Genomic DNA, 17,991 nt, shown 5'->3' with positions numbered 1-17,991 from the left:
ATAAGGTTTTAATTATGCAAATCCAACATCTTGTACTATCGTGTATTCGTATGGAAATAATGAAAGCTGAATTACGCGAAGTTCACTTTACGCGGCTCATTCAGAAACAGAAACACAATCGAGGCGTAAAAGAACTGACTGTGTAATGGAGCACCGTCGCCAGATTATCGTACTCAGAGCATAGTATTTACCGGCTTCTGACGCCTAACTATTGCCAACAAACATCAGGAAGTAACTATTTTAACGATAATTATAAGTGAATCTCCTTATTGGGGTCCACGAGACAGTTTTTGGCTCGGAAGTCGGTAAATGTAAGAGGCTGAGTAAGATATTTTGACAACGTTGTAATGGAGTGGCTGACCATCGCTTTTCTACATCGAGGCGCCGACACATGAGGCACCAGCAGCACTAAGGCCAGACGAGAAAACCAGTCCTTTGAAATTGAAAAAAAAAAAAAAAAAAAAATTATCGACCACGACGCGGGTTATTTTTTTATATTTTTTTATTTAGCGTTTTTTTTTTATTAGCGGGCTTTTTTTGGTTATAACGGGCTTTTTTTTATTATAGCGGGCTTTTTTATTATTGTTTCCTTTTTTCGTGTGCCTTTGAGCTGTCTCCTTTGTTGTAAAAAAAAAAAAAAAAAAAAAAACTTGAAGTGAGTGATGGCGTAACCCTGTCCGTGCTACCCCAAGGCGCGGACGTCGGATGAAGCAACAGCACCAGCGCCGAAGGGGAAAAACCGGTACTTTACTAATTGAAAACAAACACATATATCTTTATTAGTTGTATACAGGAGTAGGTGTTGGCGTTACCCTCTCTTTTGCTACCCCGGGGCTCGTAAACCAGGGGGAGGAATGAGATGTATGGTCGCAGGGGGGAGAAAAACGTCATTCTTATTACTGAAAGCCAACATACCATGCAGTGGGATGGGTGGTGGCGTAACCCTCTCTTTGCTACCCCGGGGCTCGTAAACCAGGGGGAGGAATGAGATGTAGTATGGTCGCAGGGGGGAGAAAAACGTCATTCTTATTACTGAAAGCCATGCAACATACCGTACATTGCTTTATTAACGGTATAGCGGGATGGGTGTTGGCGTTACCCTCTCTTTGCTACCCCGGGGCGCGTGAACCAGGGTGAGGAAGAAGCTGTATAGTCGTAGGGTGAAGAAAAAAAACCTTGCGTTGTTATCATTGCAACCCAACATGCATTGCTTTGTTAACAGTCTAGCGAGGTGGGTGTTGGCGTAACCCTCTCTTTGATACCCCGAGGCGCGTGCAGCAGGGGGAGGAGGCAGCTGTGTGATCATAGGGGAGAAAGCCTGTTACTCCTTTCACTTAACGCAACATGCATTTCTTTATTAACAGTCTAGTGGGGTGGGTGTTGGCGTAACCCTCTTTGCTACCCCGAGGCGCTACTTCAGGGGCGGCGGCAGCACCAAGGCCAGAGGGGACGCGCTCTGTATTAACTCATTAAGGCAGTCACTGTGGAGGGGAGCCCCGCCGCCTCTCTGGGCAAACACATCGAGGGCTGGAAGCTGTGTGTGGACCCCCCCGCGGCGGCTCGTTATCAGGCGCCGTGTTTAACGTGTGCATGAGGTTATACCCTTTAGTAGGGGACCACGCGTGGGCGAGCGAAAGGCCGCACACGCCGAGGGGTCGAGAGAGACGAGTTATTCTTGCTCAGATACCCTGGTGGCGCGGTGTTCTTCAAAGCGTTCTTATCGTGTCACATTTATATTCCAAACTTTACCTTCACGATCTATTTGCAAGCCGCTGGACACTATACTGTGGGCCAGTTTCACAGTTCCCCATGATGGGTTAGTAAGCTCCCAAACCAATACCAGAGCCTTCGAAATTTCCTTGTATAGTGTCTGGTGTTTATATTTAAGTTCACAAATTTGATGAAACTGTACGGGAAAAGTCTTGTGTATTTAGTGTGGCATCGAAAACCTCACCATTTTGGATTGTATTGGATTCTATAGTTTGGTTCGGGCTGTTACGAAGACACTGTGTTGGACTGTGAAATCGGCTCTATGAGTTGTGTGCCTCTCGGTTGCTGTTCTTTATTGACCTTTTTCTGAAGAAGTGGTAGCCGAGTAAATACCCAATCTCGACTCTGTGCTGGGGCTCGACACGCACTTTGAACAGCAGTGATTTAGTGTACCGGGCGGCCTCGGCTACTGTGTTGGACTGGTCAGACGGTGAACAGTCCTCCGTCTTGCCACACTGGATGCTGCATGGGCCGAGGGTTCTGTAGTGATATATATGCTGGTTAGACGAAGGATATCAAGCTGTGTTCTTTGCCCCAGTCGACGGAGCATTCATTGTACAGCCCTCTCCCTCCCTCGTGACGTGTTGTTCTGAGAGGTTCTAGTGTCCAGATAGGTTACGATGGTTGTGTGGGGCTGGCGAGATTAACGATAGTAAGCTGTGTTCCTCCACCCAGCCAACGGAGGCAATGTAACTCCCAAAATATCCTGAGTAAGCTGACTTTTTTTTACAGTAGAGGAAACAGTTCAAGGGCAAAAAAAAGGAAACAATAATGAAGAAAAAAAACACTACTCACTGCTCCTACAAAAGAGTCAAGAGGAGTGGCCGAAAGATAGGTCAATTTTTGTTGCCCTTGAGTTGCTCTGTGCTGTAAAAAAAAAAATCACCGCCCAAGCACACATATTTGACCAGGCTTTCGTAGGAGCGTTGGGGATTTCCAGACGTAGTTTCATGACCCTGGTGGTAGTTTGACCCTTCTTCAGTACCATGAACCTAAAAAACACATAAGAACTCCAGTGATCTTTTTGGACTTAGGAAATTGTTGATGTGAGAGCGGCAGCGTCTGAGAATACTGACACTTAAGCCTCCGGTGCGTCTGCGGTGGGTGTGCGCCGCGGAAAAACTGCCTTTGTTGGTGTTGCGTGTTGAGCCAGGCGGGGAAAGGCACCTCCTCAGGGCCTCCCGCCGCTGAATGTGAGCCTCGCGCCGCCCGGAGGAAAAGAGCCACGCGGGAGAGGGAGGAGGTGGTCGATTACCTCCACGACCACCTCCACCACCAACACCTCCACCACCAATACCACCCGCTTTCTTGACACGACAAACGTTTTACGCCTTTTTTCTGCTGCCTTTACGTTTGCACTTCCTCAAAACGCGTCCAAGAGAGAGAGAGAGAGAGAGAGAGAGAGAGAGAGAGAGAGAGAGAGAGAGAGAGAGAGAGAGAGAGAGCAAGAGAGAGAGAGAGAGAGAGAGAGAGAGAGAGAGAGAGAGAGAGAGAGAGAGAGAGAGAGAGAGAGAGCAGGAAAATGGAGAAGGAAAAATAAAAGGACAAAAAGAAACAGAAGCAGAAACACAGAGAGAGAGAGAGAGAGAGAGAGAGAGAGAGAGAGAGAGAGAGAGAGAGAGAGAGAGAGAGAGAGAGAGAAATATAATAGCGTGAAAGTCTGCTAAAGTCCCCCTGACGTATAGCGGGATAAAACAAAACATTTCCTGACAGTCACCATAAACACGCATTATTTTCTTAACCGATTCGTGTGCGTCCATTTATTTCCTCCCAAAAGCAATCTAAGAAGGAGAAAAAGACAAACGAACATGCTAACAAAATCTACATCTCTCTCTTAAGTGCTGTGGTAAAAAAAACAAAAGATTCGATAACGCTAAACATTTTCCTCGTAACCATTTCGTGTCCCCAAAACAAATTTAGGAGGAGAAAAGAAAGTAAGAAAATAATTTAAATAGCAAATGAAAATCCGCAGAATTTATCACGGCAAAAGTTGGAAGTCCGCAAAATTCTCTCTCTGAGGTATTGCGTGAGAGAGCAGAAAGTTCCACAACAATTAGCATAAATACTTTGAGGAACAAGTAGGTGTGAAAATTACGGAGACCAGGCGGCGCGGCGGTGGCTCGGAGCTGCACGTCACGTAGAAGTTAACGGAAAAAGTCTACAAAGTTATGTCTGGAGTTACGTGATGAAGCAGAAGCAACATTCGACAGCAGTAGTTAGCATGAATACTCCAGAAACGAGCGTGTGTCCGAGTTGCCGTGAACAGATGACTCGGAACGGGACATCGAAGTTTGAGAAAAGTCTATATACAAAGCTATGTCTGGAGTTACGTGATGAAGCAGAAGCAACATTCGACAGCAGTAGTTAGAATGAATACTCCAAGAACGAGCGTGTGTCCGAGTTGCCGTGAACAGATGACTCGGAACGGGACATCGAAGTTAGGGAAAAGTCTATATACAAAGCTATGTCTGGAGTTACGTGATGAAGCGGAAGCAACGTTCGACAGCAGTAGTTAGCGTGAATACCCCAAGAACGAGCGTGTGTCCGAGTTGCCGTGAACAGATGACTCGGAACGGGACATCGAAGTTTGAGAAAAGTCTATATACAAAGCTATGTCTGGAGTTACGTGATGAAGCGGAAGCAACGTTCGACAGCAGTAGTTAGCGTGAATACCCCAAGAACGAGCGTGTGTCCGAGTTGCCGTGAACAAATGACTCGGAACGGGACATCGAAGTGAGGGAAAAGTCTTCAAAGCTATGTCAGGAGTTACCTGATGAAGCGGAAGTAACATTCGACAGTAGTAGTTAGCGGGAATACCCCAAGAACGAGCGTGTGTCCGAGTTGCCGTGAACAGATGACTCGGAACGGGACATCGAAGTTAGGGAAAAGTCTTCAAAGCTATGCCTTGAGCCGGGATGCCACGATATCGTACTCACCAAACTACAAACACACCCACATAGTACTAGATGGACACTAACACCCACACCCACACAGTACTAGATGGACACTAACACCCACACCCACACAGTACTAGATGGACACTAACACCCACACCCACACAGTACTAGATAGGCCACTAACACCCACACCCACACAGTACTAGATGGACACTAACACCCACACCCACACAGTACTAGATGGGCCACTAACACCCACACCCACACAGTACTAGATGGACACTAACACCCACACCCACACAGTACTAGATGGACACTAACACCCACACCCACACAGTACTAGATAGGCCACTAACACCCACACCCACACAGTACTAGATGGACACTAACACCCACACCCACACAGTAATAGATGGGCCACTAACACCCACACCCACACAGTACTAGATAGGCCACTAACACCCACACCCACACAGTACTAGATGGACACTAACACCCACACCCACACAGTAATAGATGGGCCACTAACACCCACACCCACACAGTAATAGATGGACACTAACACCCACACCCACACAGTAATAGATGGACACTAACACCCACACCCACACAGTAATAGATGGGCCACTAACACCCACACCCACACAGTAATAGATGGACACTAACACCCACACCCACACAGTAATAGATGGGCCACTAACACCCACACCCACACAGTAACAGATGGACACTAACACCCACACCCACACAGTACTAGATGGGCCACTAACACCCACACCCACACAGTACTAGATGGACCCTCACACCCACCCACACAGTAAAAAATGGGCCACTAACTCCCACACCCACACAGTAACAGATGGACACTAACACCCACACCCACACAGTACTAGATGGGCCACTAACACCCACACCCACACAGTACTAGATGGACACTAACACCCACACCCACACAGTACTAGATGGACACTAACACCCACACCCACACAGTACTAGATGGACACTAACACCCACACCCACACAGTACTAGATGGACACTAACACCCACACCCACACAGTACTAGATGGGCCACTAACACCCACACCCACACAGTAACAGATGGGCCACTAACACCCACACCCACACAGTACTAGATGGACACTAACACCCACACCCACACAGTACTAGATGGACACTAACACCCACACCCACACAGTACTAGATGGGCCACTAACACCCACACCCACACAGTAACAGATGGGACACTAACACCCACACCAACACAGTACTAGATGGGCCACTAACACCCACAATGGGCCACTAACACCCACACCCACAGAGTACTAGATGGACACTAACACCCACACCCACACAGTACTAGATGGACACTAACACCCACACCCACACAGTACTAGATGGACACTAACACCCACACCCACACAGTACTAGATGGGCCACTAACACCCACACCCACACAGTACTAGATGGGCCACTAACACCCACACCCACACAGTACTAGATGGGCCACTAACACCCACACCCACACAGTACTAGATGGACACTAACACCCACACCCACACAGTACTAGATGGACACTAACACCCACACCCACACAGTACTAGATGGACACTAACACCCACACCCACACAGTACTAGATGGGCCACTAACACCCACACCCACACAGTACTAGATGGGCCACTAACACCCACACCCACACAGTAACAGATGGACACTAACACCCACACCCACACAGTAATAGATGGACACTAACACCCACACCCACACAGTACTAGATGGACACTAACACCCACACCCACACAGTACTAGATGGGACACTAACACCCACACCCACACAGTAACAGATGGACACTAACACCCACACCCACACAGTAATAGATGGGCCACTAACACCCACACCCACACAGTACTAGATGGACACTAACACACACACCCACACAGTACTAGAGAGGCCACTAACACCCACACCCACACAGTACTAGATGGACACTAACACCCACACCCACACAGTAACAGATGGGACACTAACACCCACACCCACACAGTAATAGATGGGCCACTAACACCCACACCCACACAGTAACAGATGGACACTAACACCCACACCCACACAGTAACAGATGGACACTAACACCCACACCCACACAGTAACAGATGGACACTAACAACCACACCCACACATTAACAGATGGACACTCACACCCACACCCACACAGTAACAGATGGACACTAACACCCACACCCACACAGTAATAGATGGACACTAACACCCACACCCACACAGTAACAGATGGACACTAACACCCACACCCACACAGTAATAGATGGACACTAACACCCACACCCACACAGTAACAGATGGACACTAACACACACACCCACACAGTACTAGATAGGCCACTAACACCCACACCCACACAGTACTAGATGGGCCACTAACACACACACCCACACAGTACTAGATAGGCCACTAACACCCACACCCACACAGTACTAGATCGGCCACAAACCCCCCCACCCACACAGTACTAGATGGACACTAACACACACACCCACACAGTACTAGATAGGCCACTAACACCCACACCCACACAGTACTAGATGGACACTAACACCCACACCCACACAGTACTAGATGGACACTAACACACACACCCACACAGTACTAGATGGACACTAACACCCACACCCACACAGTACTAGATGGACACTAACACCCACACCCACACAGTACTAGATGGACACTAACACCCACACCCACACAGTACTAGATGGACACTAACACCCACACCCACACAGTAATAGATGGACACTAACACCCACACCCACACAGTAACAGATGGACACTAACACCCACACCCACACAGTAATAGATGGACACTAACACCCACACCCACACAGTAACAGATGGACACTAACACCCACACCCACACAGTAATAGATGGACACTAACACCCACACCCACACAGTACTAGATGGGCCACTAACACCCACACCCACACAGTACTAGATGGACACTAACACCCACACCCACACAGTAACAGATGGACACTAACACCCACACCCACACAGTAATAGATGGACACTAACACCCACACCCACACAGTACTAGATGGACACTAACACCCACACCCACACAGTAACAGATGGACACTAACACCCACACCCACACAGTACTAGATGGACACTAACACCCACACCCACACAGTACTAGATGGACACTAACACCCACACCCACACAGTACTAGATGGGCCACTAACACCCACACCCACACAGTACTAGATGGACACTAACACACCCACGCACACAGTAATAGATGGACACTAACACACCCACCCACACAGTACTAGATGGACACTAACACCCACACCCACACAGTAATAGATGGACACTAACACCCACACCCACACAGTAACAGATGGACACTAACACACCCACCCACACAGTAATAGATGGACACTAACACACCCACGCACACAGTACTAGATGGACACTAACACACCCACCCACACAGTACTAGATGGACACTAACACCCACACCCACACAGTAACAGATGGACACTAACACACCCACCCACACAGTAATAGATGGACACTAACACCCACACCCACACAGTACTAGATGGACACTAACACCCACACCCACACAGTACTAGATGGACACTAACACCCACACCCACACAGTACTAGATGGACACTAACACCCACACCCACACAGTAACAGATGGACACTAACACCCACACCCACACAGTACTAGATGAGCCACTAACACCCACACCCACACAGTAATAGATGGGCCACTAACACACCCACCCACACAGTAATAGATGGACACTAACACCCATGTAGATTTTCCCACTTCTAACGCATAACGACTGCACAAAACCCTCTATAATTAACACTTTTAATGATAAATATAAATAGGTATCATTAGTTTCGTGGGTGAGACGATTTTTAGGCTGAAATCGGGAAAAATGAGAAGCTGAAAACGACAGTCTGGCAACATTGGTCTGGAGTTATATGATGAAGCAGATGTTACGTGTGACGGTCATGATTAGCGTCAATACTCCAGTACCGAGTGTGTGCCAGACTTGCTGAGAACAGATGACTCGTAACAGAACCTCAGAATTATAGAAAAAGATGTGTAACGTTCGACAGCAAGCAGTAAGGAGCACAAACACCCCAAGAGCGAACGTGTGGCGAAGTTGGTGGAAACGGTTGACCAGGAACTGAACATCGAAGTGGAGGGGATTTTTAGTTAGAGCCGTATTCATATTTAACATTCCGGCTCCCAAGCATGCACATTTGACAAGGCTTTCGTAGAGGGTGTGCAAGAGAAAATACGATATTGAATGTTGTAGTGAAGAAAGTGTGAAGCAGAAGGCGGATCTTTTTGTTAATTTTAGTGGGGACGTTGTTGTTGTTGTTGTTATTGTTGTTGTTGTTGTTGTTGTTGTTGCTGTTGTTATTGTTGTTCTTCTTCTTCCTCTTCAACTTCTTCCCATGGGCTTTTTCTTCTTCTTCTTTTTCTTCTTCTTCTCCTTCTTCTTCTCCTTCTTCCTCTTCAACTTCTTCCCATGGCCTTCTTCTTCTTCTTCTTCTTCTTCTTCTTCTCCTCCTCCTTCTTCCTCTTCAACTTCTTCCTATGGGCATGTTCTTGGGGGTTACTTAGACGACCCTGGTGGTAATTCAAGCTTAATTCTGTGCCATGAACGTGGGGGAAAGAAAACACTCATGAAAAACCCAATTCATATCCTTTTCGCCTTAGAACTACTTGATGTTAGAGGCATTAGTGTGTGTGTGAGAGTACCCACCTGTACCTCCGCCTCCTTCTCACATGATTACAGGATCCATATAATTGTTAGTTTAATCATTCCCTCTATTCTCTCTTTTTTTATTCATTTATCATGTTATTCACCCTCTATTCTTTACATTTTCTGTTTGTTTATTACGTCATTCTCTTTTTGCTTGTCTTCTCTACTCTCTTCCCCAACCACCGCGTCAAGCACTTTGGAGAGAAATAAATATAGATGAATGAATAAATAGGTGCCTTCGCGTTGCGCTTATACAGGTATTCGCGGGGATGGAAGGCAATATTAAGGTGGGCCAATAAACAAAATCCACAGTGTTACCAAGTGATTGAGAAAAGAAAATAATAATAATAATAGACACCTTCATGCCACGCTCAACAGGTTCCCGTGAGATTGAGGTGATGCCGTAAAGAAAAATGTTGCACAGTGTAACGAAATAATTGAGATAAGAAGGAAAACTACAAGAAGGATGAGCCGTTGCAAAGGCTGAGCGTCCGCACCAACCACGGCCTTATGTGGGCCTCCAAAACTGACACTAAAAGAGAAAGAAATGGATGAAGAAACGTAATGCCAGTTGAAAATATATAAAAGTATGCATTATATATTGAAAGCATGTAAAACTCCCAAAAGCAACATGTAAAATACGGAAAAATTCATAATACTTCGCTTGAGTGCTCCAAAATGAGTGAGGAAATGTGATAACGATGGAAAGTATATTAAAAAGTATGCCCTATGTATTGAAAGCATGTAAAACTCTCCCAAAAGCAACATGTAAAATACGGGAAAGATCATAATACTTCGCTTGAGTGCTCCAAAATGAGTGAGGGAATGTAAGTAATGACGATGGAAAGTATATAAAAAGTATGAACTATGTATATTGAAAGCATGTAAAACTCTCCCAAAAGCAACATGTAAAATACGGAAAAGATCATAATACTTCGCGTGAGTGTTCCAAATGAGTGAGGGAATGTAACGACAATTGAAAGTATAAAAGTATGCAATATATATTGAAAGCATGTGACATTCTTCCTTAAGCAACATGTAAAATACGGAAAAGATCATAATAATTAGCGTGAGTGCTCCAAATCTAATGACAACCGAAAATACAAAGGTCTGCATTATGTGTTGAAAGTACGTAAAACTCCTCCTAAACCAACATGTAAAATACGAGAAAAAAATCATTATAGTCAGCGTGAGTGCTCCTCCGCCTGAGCCACCACGCGCCACGCCACGGCCTGAGCCACTGTAGGAGCCATGGGTCGGGCTGGGACTCCCCCGGCATGTCCGCTGCTCGTAGGGTGAGGCGCCGCGGCTCGCCATGAACCTGGGCCGCCGCACGCCTCTCTGCGCGCTGGCGGAGGACCGGGAGGAGACCGTGTATATGCTGGACGAAGACCCGCCAGAGGACGACCAAGGTAGCATCGTCAGTCGTGTATCTATCGTCTTTTAACCTGGTAGCTGCAGGGATCATGTTTCTTAAAGCCCTCTAAGCGAGAAAAATGAGAAAAAATCATCACTCACGCAAACCATTTCATAATATATATCAACGCATTTGTGATCAGTTAATGCATCATCTATTTTGAGGGATTTATATCATGGCAAAAATGTGGCCTGTCGCTGGTACACGGTAAAGCCACAAATTTGGCCCGTCGCTGCTACCGGGTTAACCTGTCCTCTGCGATTGGCACGGATTTGGTCTTCACTGGTAGCCTGGTTATATACACTCCCAGGTCTTTCTCTGCCTCTGTGGTGGATAGTGGAGTGTTTCCCATGTGGTATTGGTGTGCTGGATATCCCTTCACTGGTAGCCTGGTTACATATACGCCCAGGTCTTTCTCTGCCTCTGTGGTGGATAGTGGAGTGTTTCCCATGTGGTATTGGTGTGCTGGATATCTCTTCATTGGTAGCCTGATTAAATATACTCCCAGGTCTTTCTCTGCCTCTGTGGTGGATAGTGGAGTGTTTCCCATGTGGTATTGGTGTGCTGGATATCCCTTCACTGGTAGCCTGATTACATACACTCCCAGGTCTTTCTCTGCCTCTGTGGTATTGGTATGCTGGATATCCCCTCCCAAGGTGCATGATTTTACATTTTTCTTCACTGAATTGCTGTTGCAGCCACTTTTTTGTTCTATTCCTGTAACTTGGTGATGTCTTCTTGTAGGAAATCCGCGGTCAACGGGTTAACAGGCTACCCTTAGACCTTATATTAGGACATCCCCGATCACGTTCATCTTTTTATTATTTTATTTTATTTTTTTACAGTAAAGGAAGTAGCTTTTTTTTTTTTTTCTCTCTCTCTCTCTCTCTCTCTCTCTCTCTCTCTCTCTCTCTCTCTCTCTCTCTCTCTCTCTCTCTCTCTCTTCCTTTCTTCTCTATCACTTTCCCATTCTCTCTATCCAATCACCTCTGCCTTATACCTGATGTTACTAATTGCTTCCATCCGATCATCTCTACCTGTTCCTCTTTTTCTTCTTCTCTCACTTTTCTCTCCATTCCCGTGATTCTCTTTCCTCTTAGTTACTAATTGCTTCCATCCGATTATCTCCACCTATTCCTCTTTTTCTTCTTGTCTCACTTTTCTCTCCATTCTCGTCATTCTCTTTCCTCTTATGCTGTTCCCTTTCTCAACTTCCCTTTCCTTAGCGGCGAGTTTCTGCGTGTTTCCCTCTCAAAAAAGGGGCTTTGTATCTTCTTTTTAATCTTATTCTCTCACTTTTCTCTCCATTCCCGTCATTCTCTTTCCTCTTATACTGTTCCCTTTCTTACCTTACCTTTCCTTAGCGGCGAGTTTCTACGTGTTTCCCTCTTAAAAAGGGGCTTTGTATCTTCTTTTTAATCTTATTCTCTCACTTTTCTCTCCATTCCCGTCATTCTCTTTCCTCTTATTCTGTTCCCTTTCTTACCTTCCCTTTCCTTAGTGGCGAGTTTGTACGTGTTTCTCTCTTTAAAAACTGGTCTTTGTATGTTCTTTCTAATTCTTTCCTCCCTTTATTTCAACCTATTACTCCTCCTCCTCCTCCTGTTGCTGTTTGCTTTTCCTTTGTACTCCTCCTCCTCCTCCTCCTCCTCCTCCTCCTCCTCTCTTCTCTCTTCTCTCCGTTCTCATTTTCACGTCCTTCTTCCTTACTCCGTTGCAAAGTTAAGAAGCTAAGTAAGTATTAATGAGCGTGGCTTCTTATTTTCTTCCTAAGTCTCACAGCATTTCTTTCTCCGCTGCATCGTTTTCTCTCGTTCTCGTTCTCTCTCGCTCTCGTTTTCTCTCGTTCTCGTGTTTTCTCTCTCTCTCTCTCTTTACGAAATTGAAGCTTATATTTTCTTCGCAACGCTCAATTTTACTTTCATAGCATCTTCCTCATTCTTCACGTCCTCCTCCTCCTCCTCCTCCTCCTCCTCTTCTTCTTTTCGTTTTCTTTTCTCACGGTTTTATTTTGCAGCAGCGAGCTCTTCCATGTCTTCCTTTAAAAAGTGTACCCTATAGATATGCGTTTTATTATTATTATTATCATTACCATTATTGTTGTTATCATCGTTATCATTAAAACAATATAGTAAGTAAAGAACACTGACAGCACGCAAAAGGATGTTCAAGACCTAACTCTCTTCCTATTTATCTATCTATATCTTATCGATTTATCGCCTCCTTTCCCTACCCTAGGTTCGCGATCCCAAGTGAGGTCGCCAAGCGTTTTTCTGGGGTCCCCAAGGTAAAACATGGTCTTATAATGTTATAATAAAACATATACAACAAAACTAGTGGGGTCGCGGTCATGTCTACAGGCGCATGATTGGGGTCGCCTGAAAAAAAGGTTAGGAACCACTGATTGATCGCATCTCCCTTTTTCGTTCCTCTTCACATCTCCACCTCACTTATGACTTACTGTCCGAAAAACCCACTTGGTTATATAATAGTATACCAAGTGACAGCCAGCTACAGAACACTAGACTAGCGACCTGTGCACAAGAGAGTAGGTCAGGTCGTAGGAAACGGAAATGGAGGCGTCAGCAAGAACTTCAGATCCTCCTCTAATTTGTTTGAAGCCTCTGAGCCCCCAGGAGAATCATTATGTCCTCTCCCTCTCCCAGCACCTATATCACCCTTCACGTCCTCCTCCTGCCTCACTGTATAGCTCCACTTCTGTTGCCTTTGTCGCTTTCTCGTTCTTCAGTGGCAAGTGTGTCTGTGCCTTATAACTTAAGAGTGATGCTTGTATTTTCATGTTACTCAGTTTTTTCTCTCTCAAAGTAGGCCTATCTATCTCACCCCTCACGTTCTCCTCTCTCTGTATCTCTTTTCCTTCCCTTCACTACACGTTTACTCCTCAACGACGAACATATGCATAATTTTCTGCCTTTTAAAACTCCTAATGCTGAACGACGAACATATGCATAATTTTCTGCCTTTTAAAACTCCTAATGCTGAACGACGAACATATGCATAATTTTCTGCCTTTTAAAACTCCTAATGCTGAACGACGAACATATGCATAATTTTCTGCCTTTTAAAACTCCTAATGCTGAACGACGAACATATGCATAATTTTCTGCCTTTTAAAACTCCTAATGCTGAACGACGAACATATGCATCATTTTCTGCCTTTTAAAACTCCTAATACTGAACGACGAACATATGCATCATTTTCTGCCTTTTAAAACTCATAATGCTGAACGACGAACATATGCATCATTTTCTGCCTTTTAAAACTCATAATGCTGAACGACGAACATATGCATCATTTTCTGCCTTTTAAAACTCCTAATACTGAACGACGAACATATGCATAATTTTCTGCCTTTTAAAACTCCTAATGCTGGTAATTTCTTCGTATAACACATCCCATTTCATCTCACAACATCATACCTTCACTTCCTCTCCTTTCCAATCATCTTTATCACATCCCCATTCCTCTGCGGCGAGCACTATCTCCCTCTCTTTTAAAACCGCTAATACTTATAATTTCCTCAGATAACACTTTCCATTTCCTAACAACAACTTGACTTCATTAATTTTCCTCTCCCTTCATTATCATCATCATCATCATCATCATCGTTTAACGTCCATTTATTCCCTATGGTGGGGTTGGACGGGATATGAGCCTCCTCCACTGTGGCCGGTCCATAGCCATTTCTTCCGTGATGTTCAGCCTCCTCATATCATATTCCGATCTCTGTTATCACGTTGCCAGGCCTCAGCGGCGAACTCCATGACCTTCCCTTTACCAACTGACGCCTCTTCTCCTCCTCCTCTCCTCGCAGATCGATCACGGCCCTGGTGGAAGAGTTGGAATCGGAAATACGTGTTGCTGTGTGGAACCTGCGGAGCCTCGGCCGTCCTGCTGGGCACCTTCTACCTCATTATCTACTTCGTGCTCAGGTCCTACACATCGTCGCTTCAGTACTTCGAAACTATACCCACCTACGTGCCCGCCTCCGTGGTGAGTAGATGACAGGAACGATCATTTAAACGGTAGGGTAAGAACGTTAGCCTCTTTGACGTGTATCTTTAAGTGTCTGTGTATTCTTTTCCCTGCCCTTCTTTGCTTCAGTACTTCGAGACTGACCTACTTGTGTACCTGCCTCTGTGGTGAGTAGATGACAGGAACGATCATTTAAACGGTAGGGTAAGAACGTTAGCCTCTTTGACGTGTATCTTTTAGTGAGTGTCTGTGTATTTTTTTCCCTTTCTTCACTACTAAATTACTAAAAGAGAGACAAAGAAAGGAGAACGTGAAGGGTGAGATAGATACTTTGAGAGGAAAAAAAAAACTGTGGACCTGCCTCTGTGGTGAGTAGATGGATAGGGAGGATCAATTAAACGGTGGGGTAAGAGAAATAATAAGAGAGGAAACAAGACATTATGACCTCTTCTAGTCTTTTTGTGTCCCTGTTTGTTCTTGAGTTATTTATGTGTATGCGATTATTTCCATTTATTTAAAACCGTTTGTGTAAGTCTTTCCGCCGCTTGCGTGTGCGTTCTAAACTGTAGCTAACAGAGAGGAAAAAAAAGTGTGTCTGTGTTTGTGTGGCAGAGAGGAATATGGAAAAAAATATGTGTATGGGCGCAAAACAGAATGTAGAAAAAATATAATAAAAACGAAAATAGAAGAAAAAAATAGAGAATCAAGCTGAGGCGATGCAGGTGAAAAATGAAATTAAATGAAACAAAGAAAAAGGTTTGCGTATCATTCTCTTTTCATTTCATTCATTATTTCCGTGTGTCTTGTTTCCTCGTGTATCCTTATGTGTCCTTCTATTTTACACTCATTCACCGTTCGTTTTCATGTGTCTCTGTTCCCTTGCGTCTCCTTATCTATATTTCTTACAGATATATTTACCGTTTCACTAAAGGCAGAAAGAATAATCATATATATCTGAAACATCATCATCATCATCATCATCAACAACAACAACAACAACAACAACAACAACAACAACAAGAAAAAGAACAGGAGGAAGATGAAAAGAAGAGGACTAGAAGAAAAGTGATTATTAGAAGAAAACGAAGAAAAAGGAAAACGAAAACTGAAATAGAAAAAAAAATGCATTTATACTTTGTTGTTGCGTTCAGTCTATCATGGCGTGAACCCCCATACATGTGTGATTGTAAATTGTGTATACGTTTGAATATGCTCTTTTTAAATGTTTTTGTATGTATATATGTATGTATGTTTATGTATTAGTGGGTGCATGGGAAGAGAGATAGTGTGAATAGTTAATTACAGTGCAGAGAGAGAGAGAGAGAGAGAGAGAGAGAGAGAGAGAGAGAGAGAGAGAGAGACAGAGATGGACTTAAAGTTATAATTACGTACCACATCAGACTGCCGCGTCCTGCTCGTTATCGTAAAACTGTAAGTAGGTACGGCGTCATTACACACACACACACACACACACACACACACACACGGAATAGAAGTAGAAAAAGGAAATAATTATACCTACCTAGCCCCGCCGGAGGAAAGAAGAGACAACAACAGCAACAACAACAACAGTAACAACAACAACAACAATAACAACAACAACAATAGGGAGCAATGTTCAGCGAGCTCGTTTGTTTTCATTTGTTTTTTTGCCCTTGAGATCCTTCCCTTATATTAAACAACAACAACAACTAGAAAAAAACAAGAAGAGGACTAGAAGAAGAAAAATTATTACGAGATGAAAAAGAGGAAAAAGGACAACGTAGAAATGAAGAAATAGAAAAAAATATATATAAATTGCGGACGACGACTAAAAAAAAAAAAAAAAGAGTACCCGCCCAGCCAGCCAGCCTCCCTACACGGAACATTCCATGGCAGTGAACTTTGTATTTATTCCGGTGCTCGCGTGTACCACCACCTGTGTGTGTGTGTGTGTGTGTGTGTGTGTGTGTGTGTGTTGGAAAGTAGGAACTCCAGTCATGTCCACCTGAAGCAGTCTCTCTCTCTCTCTCTCTCTCTCTCTCTCTCTCTCCCGCCAACCTCCTTTTTCCTCCCCTATCTTCTTCTTCCTCTCTCCCAGCCTTTTTATCCTCCCCTCTCCCCTCTCATTTCTATCCCCTTCCCTCCCTTTCTCCCCTTAACCTCTCACTCCCCTTCCCGACTATCCCTATTCCCTCCCTCGTTCCTTTTCCTCATCTCTATTTCACGCTGTTTCTCTCCACTCTCCTTCCTCTTTCTCTTCCTCCCAGCGTTCCTACTCCCTCCCCACCTCCTCCTCTTCCTCTTCCTCCCCACAACCGCTTCTTCGCCCTTGCACGTGTCCTAAAGCAGCCCTCCCCTACCCCACTCTCTCTCTCTCTCTCTCTCTCTCTCTCTCTCTCTCTCTCTCTCTCTCTCAGCGTGGGGTGTGGCGGAGAAATGCGATACGTTATCAGTCCTCCGCCAGTCAGTCCATCAGCCAGTCAGTCAGTCAGTCCATCAGTCAGTCAGGGAAGCCTCGATCCATCTCTCGTCCCCCTTCCCTCTCTGCTCCATCTTCAGTGATAATGACTTATTTCTCTCTCTCTCTCTCTCTCTAATTAAGGACGGCACTAAAGCGATACAACGCCACCCCTCGATATTTCCCTCTCCCTTCCTCCGTCCCCCTCCCCTCACCTACCTCCCCCCCTCAGTCACCTATAATGCAATAGAACCATCAAACAGGGAATCACTTTGGTGGATTTTTACGTTTTATTATTATTTTTTTCGCTAGCCTCCACATTCCCCCACCCTCTCTCTCTCTTTCTCTCTCCCTCCCTCTATCTCCCCCCCCCCCTCGTGTGTGAGATATTTGTTCCCATAATTGCCGCTCAGTCAGAAGTCGCCGATAATGTGTTTGGAGAGCTAGGTTGTCTTTGTATCTGTATTTATATTTAGTGGTTATTCGTATTATTTTGTGTATTTATTCATTATAGTGTTGAATCTGATCTGTATTCATCTGTTTAGTGTTTCCGGAGGTTGTTTTTGTGTTGATTTGTATTGATCTATTAGTTAGTTAGGTATATTGAATGATCTAGGCGTTTTGTGATCGATGAAAAGTTAGAGTGAATGTCCTA

The 17,991-nt window shown here is 44.9% G+C and overlaps 1 pseudogene; it reads left to right on the top strand.

Annotated features, from left to right (window-relative positions):
• LOC127007282 (uncharacterized) overlaps window positions 1–17,991 on the top strand; it is a 90,482-nt pseudogene that overhangs the window by 47,317 nt on the left and 25,174 nt on the right.

The sequence above is a fragment of the Eriocheir sinensis genome, chromosome 35 (genome assembly GCF_024679095.1).
Source record: "Eriocheir sinensis breed Jianghai 21 chromosome 35, ASM2467909v1, whole genome shotgun sequence".
Taxonomy (NCBI): domain Eukaryota; kingdom Metazoa; phylum Arthropoda; class Malacostraca; order Decapoda; family Varunidae; genus Eriocheir; species Eriocheir sinensis.
This window is presented reverse-complemented; position numbering and strand designations above follow the sequence as displayed.